We start from the raw sequence: 14428 nt of genomic DNA, 5'->3' as shown, positions 1-14428 counted from the left end.
AACATTTCTACGCCTATCCACCGAGAAAACCCGTCTTTCACATAAGACAATCGCTTTCAAAATAGAGCCCGCGGCCACGTGCTGCATCTCGCTTCAATACGAACTGAGCGCCGAGAACACAGCGCACACGAAGCTCTCAGCAATAGGTGCACTTTGTCCAATCGCAGGTAGCTCTCGAAATGTTGTCGGCTTGACCGCGTTATACGCAGCTTAACCTGGAGTACGGTTTCTTACGGTTGCATTGACAGGAGGCAGCGTTATTGACCCCCTATACGTACAAAGTCTAAAAAATTACCGACGATTACGTTACTTCCTAATGCGAAATTTGAGCGCCGCAAATTAGCTGTTTCACCTTTTCGATAGGTTGAGGCAAAGAAATCGTGCAACACGGGTATGCGCTATCACAGAATTTTTTTTTATTTTTCACACGTATTCCTTTAACAAAGACTCCACTAACAGTTCTTGACTCTTCTCTGCGACGGCGATGAGCTTCTGCTTCAGCCTCGCTTACTGCTGGTTGCTCTCGACGGCGGCGATGAGCCTCCGCTTCGGCGGTGCGAACGGCAGGGTCTTCTCGGCGGCGGCGATGACCTTCTGCTTCAGCCTCGCTTACTGCTGGTTGCTCTCGACGGCGGCGATGAGCCTCCGCTTCGGCGGCGCGAACGGCAGGGTCTTCTCGGCGGCGGCGATGAGCTTCTGCTTCAGCCTCGCTTACTGCTGGTTGCTCTCGACGGCGGCGATGAGCCTCCGCTTCGGCGGCGCGCACTGCAGGGTCTTCTCGGCGGCGGCGATGAGCTTCTGCTTCTGTCTCGCTTACTGCTGGTTGCTCTCGAAGGCGGCGATGAGCCTCCGCTTCGGCGGCGCGAACGGCACGGTCTTCTCGGCGGCGGCGCTTAGCCTCTGCTTCGGCGACGCGTACTCCTGGATCATCTCGACGGCGGCGACGGTAAGCTTCTGCTTCGGCGGCACGCACCTCTGGATTCTGACGGCGACGGCGCTGGGCCTCTGCTCTGGCAGCTCGTTTAGCAGCAGCAGCAACAGCAGACGGAGGACTTCCATCGGTCGTCTCGCTCATGGCTCAGAAAGAACTGGCAGATAATTTCGCAGTGGCGAACGGCAGCGGCAATTTCGGCTCGGGCGGTGCACATATACAGATCCGCCGCCACCGATCTGGCTCTCTGATTGCCACCGCACAGGGCGAACGGCAGCGGCAACACGATAAAGGGAGGAGGGAAGAGATAGCAGCGACTGACTGATGCCGCTGACGCCGATAGTGAGTCAACCCCAGCTGCGGAGTTGGTTTCAGGGACAACGCCGCCGATGCCGGCACAAACATTATGATACCCTCGCTTCCGCAGCGCTAAGAACCAGGTCTAGCCGTGGGAAGGTGGTCACGTATTCGTCGACGTGCCGGGGCCTACGTGAAATAACCGGCGCGTCGGCAACTGAAGAGCACCCTATCCGCCACACAAGAACAGGGGGGGGGGGGGGGACCCTTTCCTCCTCTTTCTGCATGGCGGCGACGGTGTTCTATGCAGTGACGTTATCTTGACTCTCTAGCGGCGTCAGCGGCATCCAGCGGTATCAGTCGGTCGCTGCTAGCGCTGGGGGGATGAAAGGGGGGCGGAGCTGGTTACGAGGCCGACGACAACGCCGTCGACGACGTGAAACCCAGGAACGGACGCCAAAGAGCTGCGCCCAAAAACATGCAACCTTTCAATTACATCCCATGCTACAGCATGCACTGGAAAGTGCTACTCATCCAAGAGACAGCTGCATCATCCAAGCGCACCTTCATATAATATGAGTGAACGCTGCTACTACTCGCCTCTTCTTCGTCTTCTCATGCTCGTCTCAGTTAACAGTGCGGTGCTGCAACCACGTTCATCTGTTGAACGATAATTTCGCGACATCTCTCGCAATTACACCAAACACAGCAGCATACTACGACGACACGCCGGGGGATTAGTAGCACATGTTTACGCATCGCAAAGATAGCTTGCTCGGGTGATTCTACGTGTTATTCTTTTTTTTAATTTACGTACTTGCTCTGACGATATATCGAGAGAAATCGACGCAGGGCTCCACACAGGGATATTATGCAAGGAAGTGTAAAGAGGTCAGGCTACTACTCCGCATGAGAATGAATGCATTTTTCAAAGGCGTATAATATTGTAGAACTTCTAAATGCCTCGCCCTCCCCTCCCCTCCGATTACTTTCGGCAAACACTGCAGAAGCACCACAATGGCAGTCTTGGCGCAAGATTAGGCCCCTAGACATCTTCAGTAGGTCGATGAACAGCAAAGGGTGACCCGCACATATTTTCTGGACTACTGGGGCAAATGAAATTGTAGCTTCGAAACATGCTGCTTAGTAATCTCAGAGACGGTTACATGTGAGCAAACAGCTGTACTATCGCTGCAGAATTTAGCATTTCCTACTTAAAAGAAAAAAAAGGCGCATTAGGAATAGTAGATTTCAGCCGACTGAATATTTTCTCCCCAGGTAAATCCAGCTTTTTTTAAACATCAACCCAGGATTCGTTAGCTTGTTTCTCCTTCTAGTATATAAAAACGGTGTGATGTGGGAAGGTGCGGCGTACATTGAATGAAGCCTGTTACGAAAAATGAGCTTGTACACAGTACTCATAGAGCGAGGCGCGGTAGAAGAAAAAGAGCTTCGACTAGAGCCATCAGCAATATAGGTTTGACGATAGTAGCCGCGCCATTAACGCAGTCATCTCTTTAATAGGTGGCTATTCTTTGTGATCGTTCTGTTCCTACAAGTTCCTCCGATGAAAAAAGCACCTAAACCCGTCGCGACTCGGAGTCGGTGGTGCCCCGTAGTAACTCCCGCTTAACGGTATCGCCCTGATCATCGGGCGGAGGAACTAGCAAAATGTCGCGGACGAAAGCTGCAGTGGTCAGGTTAATGCCACCCACGTTATTGGCGTACTTGGCCGCCGGAGGTGTGACTCGGTGACGGCGAAACTGCGCCTGGATGTGGACGAACGAGAGCACCACAGCCCTACGGCCAGAAATCGGGAAGTTCCCATGCGGCGACGGAAGACGTTCCGTTTTTTTCGAGATCTCGTCATTCGGCGGCCGTTCCATAATGTCGTAAAGAAATTTGGTAGACGCATAGCGTTGCAATCTGGCATCACCTCCGTAGTGATCAATTGGTAGGAACAGAAGGCCCACAAAGAATTGCCATTTATTAAACAGATGACTGCGTTGATGTCACATTTGCGATCGTCGAGCCTATGAGCCTCATGGCGCTAGTCCAGTCTCTTATTCTTTTACCGCAAGGATCTATGAGTACTGTCCACGGCAATGTCATTGTGGTCTCTCAGTGCGTGGTTGTATAGAGCTAGTTTAAACTTTTTATGCCTCTAGGACAAAAGCACACATAAGATGTAGGTTGGTCTGCAAGGAACAGTTCATCTCGTTGAGATAATTTGCTTTCCTTGGGTGTCTGTATGATGAAGGACGCCCACAGTGACAAAGAGGAATGGCCGATTATGAGAAGGTAGAATAGCAGAAGCTTGATGTGGGCGAGTCGGTTGTGCATACTTGATGAAAAGAGCGCTACGAAGACGCAGACGAAAGAACAACATGTACGACAGACAAGGCGCTTGTCTGTCGTACATGTTGTTCTTTCGTCCGCGTCTTCGTAGCGCTTTTTTCATCAAGAAGGTAGAATAGCCTTGAATAACTAACTACTTGAACAATATTCAAGCATATTATATTCTTGGGGAAGTGCATTTATTTACCTTCTGGTTTGCTGGAGCCATGTGTATATTTGACAGCGACTTCGTATTTCTTGTCCTCATGGGCTTCACCGCATTAGTTTTCGGTCACATTATGTTTGCACTCCACAAGAATGACCAAGTTTCGCCAACCTGTGGCTTTCCTGTGCTGCTGGTGTGTAAGGGCGTAGAAAATGGCTCCTGCACCGAATTTATACATCACTATGTAGGATTGCACACTTGAATAACAACACGATCTTTCACTTTCAAATAGGCAACTTCTTTTTCAACTCCACAAGAAAGTGAAATGTCTGCTTTCAGGAGAGCAGAGGGCTGGTTGCTTAAGAAAATTGTGGATGGATCGGCGGAAGTGGGAGCACCGGCTCAGGAACATCCAGACATCTAAAGCACATGTTGGCACGGGAAACTTGTGTACGGTTCGATTTTGCATCGTTCTTAGTGCACACCAGATGAATCACCAAGATTACCGAGAATAGTTTTTTTCCGGAATCTGAAGTGACACTTGGACGAAATAACTCGAAGGCCAGTTTTCCAAGCAGCTGGAAAAACAACCTAGAGGCGCCGCACGTGCGTGACAAATGTACGAGCAAGACGGTGACCGTCATCTAAGTAACAAATACAAACTGACCACTTGTGATCATATAAAGGTGTGTCCGTCATGCGGTGAAAATCAACTAGAGTGTTACACAAACCCAAAGGCATAAACTTGAACTAGTTAAAGTCGTAGGGTGTTATAAAGGCGGTTTGCTTCCGTTGGCTAAAATATCTGTCCAATCTTGACACTTGATTTATAATTAGCCTACTGCACCATCAATACGACGGATGTTTTTTACTGCAGCGAATAAAAACACAAAACCAATATACATCTCGGTGACATCATTTTATCATTCAAGTGCTCACACTAGTAATCTCTAGATATGGAGTAAGTTGAGCAGTGGTGCGGCTAATTAGCGATGCAACGTTAATAATCATTGAAATAATTGATTGTAGGTAGCTAAAGCAAATGAGTAGTTTGGAGACTGTCCCTTAGGTTATCTTGCGAAGCGAAGGCATTTTTATTGAACATGCTTCTGCTAGAGGTATGTGAATAAATAGCTCCCAATTAAAGTCTCCTAAACGGCAACTAATGAACATAAACAAAGTCTGTAAGGTCAATCTTACAGCACGTAGTCATTTGTGATATTGGCATTAGGGGTATTGCTACGTGAGTACGTTCCTTGCGGCCAGTTGGCTAGCGATTTTTGTTAACTTTTGTTTTAGTTCAAAGGCAAGCAGTTTTCGCAAGCTGGCTTGTTTGCAGAAACGATGCACGATGCAATGTCAGTGCTGATATAGCGCGTGACTGTCCTCAAGACATCCCGCTGCGGCCGAGGCAAGCAAGATATAGGAGATGAAGAGAGGCCGATGGTGAGGTTGCCATCGTGACGAAATCTGCGGGCGGCAAACTTAACGTCTGAGGTGCTTTTTCTGCGTCGGTTTCGCTTTCAGAAAGCAGATTATACTACAAATACACTGTCATCAGTTCTTCTAGGATGGATTTAAATATGGGTTTAGGAAAACTGTATCGCATTCGTCCCCAACAGTAGGTGTAAGCAGCTAAATGCTCGTTCGCTAACACACGCACATGCCAACACACACAAAAGCACACACACATACAAGTGCATACAAGTACACATAGACACTCATTAGCTCCCAGACAGATTACACACGCCACTGCATGTACACATGCGCAAAAAGTACGCATGCACACGAAAATGCAGGTATGCACAAGCAAGAGTATGGTCGCACACGCCTAGACGCACTCCTGCCTACGCGGCTTCGCATATAGAGACACAGAAATTTTAAACAATATTATGGCGTTTTACGAACCCGAAACACTTTCTGGCTATGAGACACGCCGTAGTGGAGGACTCCGGAAATTTCGACCACCTGGGGTTCGTGTACCTAAATCTATGTACACGGGTATTTTCGCATTTCGCCCCATCGAAATGTGACTGCCGTGGTAGATATTTGATCTCGCGACCTCGTGGTCAGCAGCCCAACACCATAGCCACTGAGCAACCATGGCCCCTAGAGACGCAGACACGCGCACACGCAAATGCTAGTACGCACGCATGCATGCTCAACGCGTACACACGCATGTACACTCTCTCTCCTCCCCCATTCGTCTCGTAAACCTGCTCGTGCAGAGTCTGAATGACATTCGTGCAACGATTACTATTCTAATGCCAGCTGTAATATATTGCTTTACGGTTTAAATTTGGCGCTTCTTGATGATGATGATGATGAATATTTATTTGCATCCTCTTAGAAACGAGGTGGTGACAAATAGTCAAAAAGCCTGCTTGATTTATTCAGGCATGCTATACGTGTTTTTTATTTTAACATTTTTATACACCTTAGCCTTTCACAAACCCCACACACATTCTCTATCTGGTATCGTTGTCTAGGACTGTAACGGGTCTCGTCGTATCAATCTCTTGCCTGCTTTTCCTTTCTGGCAATACTCAAATGGCTCTTGTTTATCCCGACAGCTGACCAACTGATGCTTCCGTCCACTTCAAATACAAGTGCTCTGGAAAGTGTACGTTTCCTATAGGGCTCCCACTGGCTAAAGCCCTTCGCATTCCATAAGGATGTGCTGAGTGGTCTCGAGATTTTTGGCTGCAGCATACACACGCCTCATCTTGATGCAAATATTTGCTCCGGTATCATTATATCCTGAGGAAATAAGCTCGAGCCTCAAATAGCAAGGCACTGCGCTTTGTGTTATGCTGCAGATTTTATCTTGTAATTTCTCTTTTCCCATTCTTGTAATTCTCCATATGGTTTTTTGTTTCCATTATTTCTATTCAATTCACTGTCTGGCTTTCTCTCAGTTGCTTCCTTATGACTCCTGGTTGCCTATTTAGACATTCAGATAGTACCAGGTTGCAAATTTTCTTGACCTCTTCCTTCATTGTGTGTCCGCGGTTCCCATAGTATAGAAGCTTGTGACCTACAGCCGCCCATTATTTTCATCCACGCTCCCATGTCTTTCCAGAAAACTCATGTTTTCGTGGTCTTTATGAATTAAAAAGCGCCATCACCCATGTCACCCTGCAATGCCTCATTTGTGGTTTTACCGTCGACCCCCAGCCTATCGTTGGTTAACTTGCAACCGCGACAAGGTATCTGATTATAAGGTCAGTTTCACATTTGCGAACCTTAGGACTGGCACCATTACTCCTTTCCGAATTCCGCGCACTACCTCATAATTGATATGGCCCCAAAATACTCAATTTGATGATTGCTGCATCCCGTTTCCCCTTTATTTTCAAGTTTTGTTTGTGGGCGCTTCAGTCTTTCCTTCGTTTCTGTATACGGATAGGTATTTGCATTGTTTGACTTTGCGTATTACTTGATGAATACAACAATCAAACCCTGGCCCTCAGTCCTCTGCAGCTGCGAAGCAATTGACCACGGTGGCGGTCAGAGCTGTGACGCTGCAGATGGTGCTAAGAATTTCTGCGTCCGGACAGGCCGCCATTGGAATCTGAACCTGGTAACCTCTAATGCTAGAACGTTATCTAGTGAGGCGAGTCTAGCAGTGCTATTGGAGGAATTAGAGGGCAGTAAATGGGATATAATATGGCTCAGTGAAGTTAGGAGGCCAGAAGAAGCATATACAGTGCTAAAAAGCGGGCACGTCCTGTGCTACCGGGGCTTAGCGGAGAGGCGAGAACTAGGAGTCGGATTCCTGATCAATAAGAATATAGCTGGTAGCATACACGAATTCTATAGCATTAACGAGAAGGGGGCAGGTCTTGTTGGGACCCTAATAAGAGGTACAAAATGAAGTTTGTACAGGTCTACGCCTATGTCTTCAGTCATGGTGACCAGGAAGTCGAAAGCTTCTATGAAGACGTGGAATTGGCGATGGGTAAAGTCAAAACAAAATACACTATACTAATGGGCGACTTCAATGCCAAGGTAGGCAAGAAGCAGGCTGGAGACAAGGCAGTGGAGGAATATGGCATAGGCACTAGGAATAGCAGGGGAGAGGTATTAGTAGAGTTTGCGGAACAAAATTATATGCGGATAATGAATACCTTCTTCCGCAAGTGGGATAGTCGAAAGTGGACGTGGAGGAGCCCGAACGGCGATACTAGAAATGAAATAGACTTCATACTCTGCGCTACCCTGGCATCATACAAGATGTGGACGTGCTCAGCAAGGTGCGCTGCAGTGACCATAGGATGGTAAGAACTCGAACTATCCTAGACCTGAGGAGGGAACGGAAGAAACTGGTACATAAGAAGCCGATCAATGAGGTAGCGGCAAGAGGGAAAATAGAGGAATCCCAGATCAAGCTACAGAACAGGTATTCAGCTTTAACTCAGGAAGAGTACCTTAGTGTTGAAGCAATGAACGACAATCTTGTGGGCATCATTAAGGAGTGTGCAATAGAAGTCGGTGGTAACTCCGTTAGACAGGATACCAGTAAGCTATCGCAGGAGACGAAAGATCTGATCAAGAAACGCCAATGTATGAAAGCCTCTAACCCTAAAGCTAGAATAGAACTCGCAGAACTTTCGAAGTTATTCAACAAGCGTAAGACAGCTGACATAAGGAAGTATAATATGGATAGAATTGAACATGCTGTCAGGAATGGAGGAAACCTAAAAGCCGTGAAGTAAAAACAAGGAATTGACAAGAATCAGATGTATGCGTTAAGAGACAAAGACGGCAATATCATTAATAATATGGATGAGATAGTTCAAGTGGCTGAGGAGTTTTATAGAGATTTATGCAGTAACAGTGCCACCCACGACGATAATGGAAGAGAAAATAGTCTAGAGGAAGTCGAAATACCACAGCTAACGCCGGAAGAAGTAAAGAAAGCCTTGGGAGCTTTGCAAACGGGGAAGGCAGCTAGGGAGGACCAGGTAACAGCAGACTTGTTCAAAGATGGTGGGCAGATTCTTCTAGAGAAACTGGGCACCCTGCATACGCAATGTCTCATGAATGCGAGTGTACCGGAATCTTGGAAAAACTCTTACATAAGCCGAATCCATAAGAAAGGGAACGCCAAAGACTTGAAAAATTATAGACCGATCAGCTTACTATCCGTTGCCTACAAAGTATTTACTAAGGTAATTGCAAATAGCATCAGGGACACCTTAGACTTCCACCAACCAAAGGACCAGGCAGGATTCCGTAAAGTCTACCCAACAATAGACCATATTCACACTATCAGTCAGGTGATAGAAAAATGTGTGGAATATAACCAACCTTTATATATAGCTTTCATTGATTACGAGAAAGTGCTTATTTCCGTCAAAACCTCAGCAGTCATGGAGGCATTGCGGAATCAGGGTGTAGACGAGCCGTATGTAAAAATACTGAAAGATATATATAGCGGCTCCACAGCCACCGTAGTCCTCCATAAAGAAAGCAACAAAATCCCAATAAAGAAAGGCGTCAGGCAGGGAGATACGATCTCTCCAATCCTATTCGCAGCGTGTTTACAGGAGGTATTCAGAGACCTGGATTGGGAAGAATTGGGGATAAGAGTTAATGGAGATTACCTTAGTAACTTGCGATTCGCTGATGATATTGCCTTGCTTAGTAACTCAGGGGGCCAGCTGCAATGCATGCTCACTCACCTGGAGAGGCAAAGCCGAAGGGTGGGTCTAAATAATAATTTGCAGAAAACTAATGTTTAACAGTCTCGGAAGAGAACAGCAGTTTGCGATAGCTAGTGAGGCACTGGAAGTGGTAAGGGAATACATCTACTTAGGACAGATAGTGACTGCGGATCCGGATCATGAGACTGAAATAATCAGAAGAATTAGAATGGGCTGGGGTGCGTTTGGCAGGCATTCTCAGATCATGAACAGCAGGTTGTCATTATCCCTTAAGAGAAAAGTTTATAACAGCTGTGTCTTACCAGTACTCACGTACGTGGCAGAAACCTGGAGGCTTACGAAAAGGGTTCTACCTAAATTGAGGACGACGCAGCGAGCTATGGAAAGAAGAATGATTGGTGTAGCGTTAAGGGATAAGAAAAGAGCAGATTGGGTGAGGGAACAAACGCGAGTTAATGACAATCTAGTTGAAATCAAAAAAAGAAATGGGCATGGGCAGGACATGTAATGAGGAGGGAAGATAACCGATGGTCATTAAGGGTTACGGACTGGATTCCAAGGGAAGGGAAGCGTAGCAAGGGGCAGCAGAAAGATAGATGGGCGGATGAGATTAAGAAGTTTGCAGGGACAACATGGCCACAATTAGTACATGACCGGGGTAGTTGGAGAAGTATGGGAGAGGCCTTTGCCCTGCAGTGGGCGTAACCAGGCTGATGATGATGATAACTAATGAATGCCTTCTTCCGCAAGCGAGATAGCCGAAAGTGGACGTGGAGCAGGCCGAATGGCAAGACTAGAAATAAAATAGACTTCTTTCCTAGCGCTATCCCTGGCATCATACAAGATGTGGACGTGCTCGGCAAGGTGCGCTGCATTGACCATGGGACGGTAACAAATAGCATTACCCTAGACTTTAGGAAGGAACGGGAAAAACTGGTACATAAGAAGCCGATCAATGAGTTAGCGGTAAGAGCGAAAATAGAGGAACTCCGGATCAACACACAGAAGAGATATTCGGCTTCAACTAAGGAAGAGGACCTTAGTGTGGAAGCAATGAATGACAGACTTATCGGCATCATCAAGGAGTGTGCAATAGAAGTCAGTGGTAATTTCGTTAGACAGGATACGAGAGGACGAAAGATCGGAATAAGAAACGCCAATGTATGAAAGCCTCTAACACTACAGCTAGAATAGAACTGGCAGAACTTTCCAAGTTAATCAACAAGCCTAAGACAGCTGACATAAGAAGTATATTATGAATAGAATAGAATAGAATTGAACATGCTCTCAGGAAAGGAGGAAGCCTAAAAGTAGAGAAGAAGAAGCTAGGAATAGGCAGAAATCAGATCTAAGCGTAGAGAGACAAAACCGGCAGTGCGATTACTGAACGGTATCTTCAGCGGCTCCACAACCACCGTAGTCCTCCATAAAGAAAGCAACAATATCCCCATAAAGAAAGGCGTCAGGCAGGGTGATACGATATCTCTAATGATATTCAAAGCGTGTTTACAGGAGGTATGGAGAGACCTGGATTAGGAAGAATTGGGGATAAGAGTGAATGAAGAGTACCATAGTAGCTTGCGATTCACTAATGATATTGCCTTGCTTCATAACTGAGGGGACCTATTGCAATGCATGCTCACTGACCTGGAGAGGCAAAGCAGAAGGGTGGGTCTAAAATTAATGTGCAGAAGACTAAAGTAATGTTTAACAATCTCGGAAGAGTACAGCAGTTTAGGATAGGTAGCGAGGCACTGGAACTGGTAAGGGAACACATCTACTTAGGGCACGTAGTGACCGCGGATCCGTATCCTGAGACTGACATAATCAGGAGAATAAGAATGGGCTGGGGTGCGTTTGCCAGGCATTCTAAGATCATGAACAGCAGGTTGCCATTATCCCTCAAGAGAACAAGCTAACAGCTGTGTCTTACCTGTATTCACCTACGGGGCAGAAACCTGGAGGCTTACAAAAAGGGTTCTACTTATATTGAGGAGGACGCAAGGAGCTATGGAAAGAAGAATGATGGGTGTAACGTTAAGGCATAAGATAAGAGCAGAATGGGTGTGGGAACAAACGCGTGGTTATTACATTCTAGTTGAAATCAAGAAAAAGAAATGGGCATTGGCAGAACATGTAATGGGGAGGGAAGATAACCGATGGCCATTAAGGGTTACGGACTGGATTCGAAGGAAAAGGAAGCGTAGCAGAGTGTGGGAGAAAGTTGGGTGGGCGAATGAGATTAAATAGTTTGCAAAAGCAACATGGCCACAATTAGCACATGGCCGGTATAGTTTAGCACAGGCCGGTATAGCACAGGCCGGTATCTCTCACTCTCACGCACCCATGTCCTGAGAATGGTGCCTTAAAGTTGTTCGATTTGAAGTTGTACTTTTTAGGCGAGCACATTTGTTGGAAATATTAGCCCTGTGCTAAGAAACCCCTGCTGCCTTTTCCTTAAGCCCATAGTAAACTGGTTAGATGCGGAATTGTTCCGGCATGCTTGAAAAACCCCTTGTTATAATCATGTTATTTACCACTTAGTAAAAGAGAGTTTCAACTCGTGGATAGGTCGTTTGAAGGCTGTTGGCTGTCCCAGCAGCCTCATTGTTTCTGTGTGGGACACGCTGCGTCGGAAGTTGCAATCTTGTGATGCCGCTTCCTGCCCGCGTGATGCTGTTCACAGGAATCTAGCAGTCATCCTATACATCCAAGCAATCTGTCATAAACTAAAGAAAATTGGCCAAAGGGTGGGAGTATCGGTCGTATTTTCCGCGCCGCACAAGTTATCACTGTTATGCGCAAAAACTAGCCCTCTCATAAGAAAATCAGTCATGCAACATTGTACATAGAGAGGGTTTCGAGTGATGTGCGTTTTGGGTCGACTCTAGGTGCGTCGGCGCCTCGCAGCTTTGTGCGCGCTGTGTGTTCTCGGCGCTAAATGTTCGCTGAAGCGATAGGCAGAACGGATGCCACTTCGCTCGCTTCTGCTGCCGCGTTTCGTCACGCCAGCGTTTTGAGAGCGAGTTTCCGCGGTCTTCAAGTGATTTGTGTTCACGTTTACTTGTGCGCGCTTGATGCAATTCTTCTTAATTTTGTTGGTGTGGCTATGTTTACAAGCTAATATGGCCGATAAAGCTATTAATCTTACTAGTTATAGCAGTGCACTAATTTTATACTGTGCATGATTGTTTGCCTTGCCGGCGAAATAGTGGCTTGATTGTATCCCGCAGTAGGGTGGAGTTTACCTACTGATAACGTATTCTACAATGAGATGCCTGCGAAGTGAACAGTGTGTTTGCCATAATATGTACAAAGGTTTGCCTAGGCGAAATAATTTATTCGAAACGTGTTGAGTTGATGGTCCTTAGAGATGAGTTAGATACCTTTAGATTGATTAGAGAGTGTGTAATTAAAAGGGGTCAATTTCAATATTAAGAGTGGCACATCAAATATTACACGGATGTGAACGTACGAGACGAGTGTCAAACACCAACACATTTATTGAGAAATCGTATGCTGAAATAAACATCACGGATGAATTCACTTAGGAGCGCTGTACGTACGCGATTTCTCAGCCAAAATATTCTTATGCTTAGAGCAGCGTGAAACGCATATGGCAGCCCATTTAACTTTCGGCGTCGTATTAGAGGGACCAAAGCTCGGTTTAAACGATAAAAATTGAAAGAAGCGCCTCGAACTGATAACGTGATCGCTCACCATGTGTATGAAATTGATGGTACGTTCTCACGGCAAATCACTGCACACCCCACAGCTCCTTTTTTCCGGGTATCTCCTACAACGCCGACAAGCACAACCGCGCTCGCCTGTTTATCGCACCGCCGTAAAAAAATTACAGCTCAAGTGTCACGCTTCCTGACGTTTCTATGAGAGAAAAGGCTGATCGACACATTGTGCATTATTTAGCGCTGAGACAGACTCAGTCGGAGCAATTGAGGGCCAGGTTTTTTAGCCCAATCCCGCCTCCAGACATCATTACCACCGCTACTATCTCATTACAAGGTGACCTACCTTTAAACCGGTACTAATTAGGGAAATGAATTAAAGAAACGCCTTAATATATAGTCCGTATGGCCACAAGGCAAGGAGCCGGCATGGTGTGGTATGGTATCGGTATGGTATGTGATCACGCTGCACAAGGTCAAATATGGGGTGTTAACTGCTGAAACCACGATATTATTATGAGGCACGCCATAATGGAGGACACAGGAGATTTGGACTGCCTGGGGTTTTTAAAATGCGGTCACGGTGGCCACATGTCGATGGGGGTGAAATGAGAAAACGCTGCACCCAGTAGCAGGTACGGTTGTAAGGCGGCATATGCTCTGAATATCAGCTCCCTCGGCAACCGTTGCCGTCTAACGTGCTGGTCGAAGGGGTCGTCGACCGCCAAGTGACGATGAAACGGGCACTGCCTTCGCAAAGGATCGCTGTGGAGGGAATGGAAGAGCTAAGATGGCAGCCGTAAAAACAAAGAAATACGAAGAGCCATGGCAGCCGACATTCCCTAATTAAGACAGAAAACTTCACTGTGTAACGTCCACACCGGCACGTTTCGCTGTCTGTCACACAGTGACGTCATATTAGCCTTCATCGTCTCTTCTTCAGAGTTCAGCGCAAATTGAGCAATCATATTTGTCGTGATTATCATGGTGTCAAGAAGTGGATCTTGTAAATATTGCTGTCAGCCGGCTGCTCTGCTGCAAAGTGCACATGTATTCCTATCAGAATTGTGCAAAAAAGCACTAACAGAAGGTAGTGTGAGTGACGCGCAGTAAACAAGGACATCGCGGTGCGACACGTGCGGTAAAAACCCAGGCGGGGTGCCATGCGGGGGTTGGCTAACACTCAGACATTGGCTTATACCCTTATGAAAATGGTTATGCCCTTTATGTTTACTGTAGGTTTCCCGCAGTTCACATGAGGAAATGTGCTTTATGTTTCCTCCATGTTGAAATTTGGCCACTGCTTTTATGTTCCAATCATATGTCCTCCCTTTATGTATCC

Source organism: Dermacentor albipictus, chromosome 10 (assembly GCF_038994185.2).
Source record: "Dermacentor albipictus isolate Rhodes 1998 colony chromosome 10, USDA_Dalb.pri_finalv2, whole genome shotgun sequence".
Classification (NCBI taxonomy): domain Eukaryota; kingdom Metazoa; phylum Arthropoda; class Arachnida; order Ixodida; family Ixodidae; genus Dermacentor; species Dermacentor albipictus.
Note: the sequence above shows the minus strand (reverse complement) of the source record.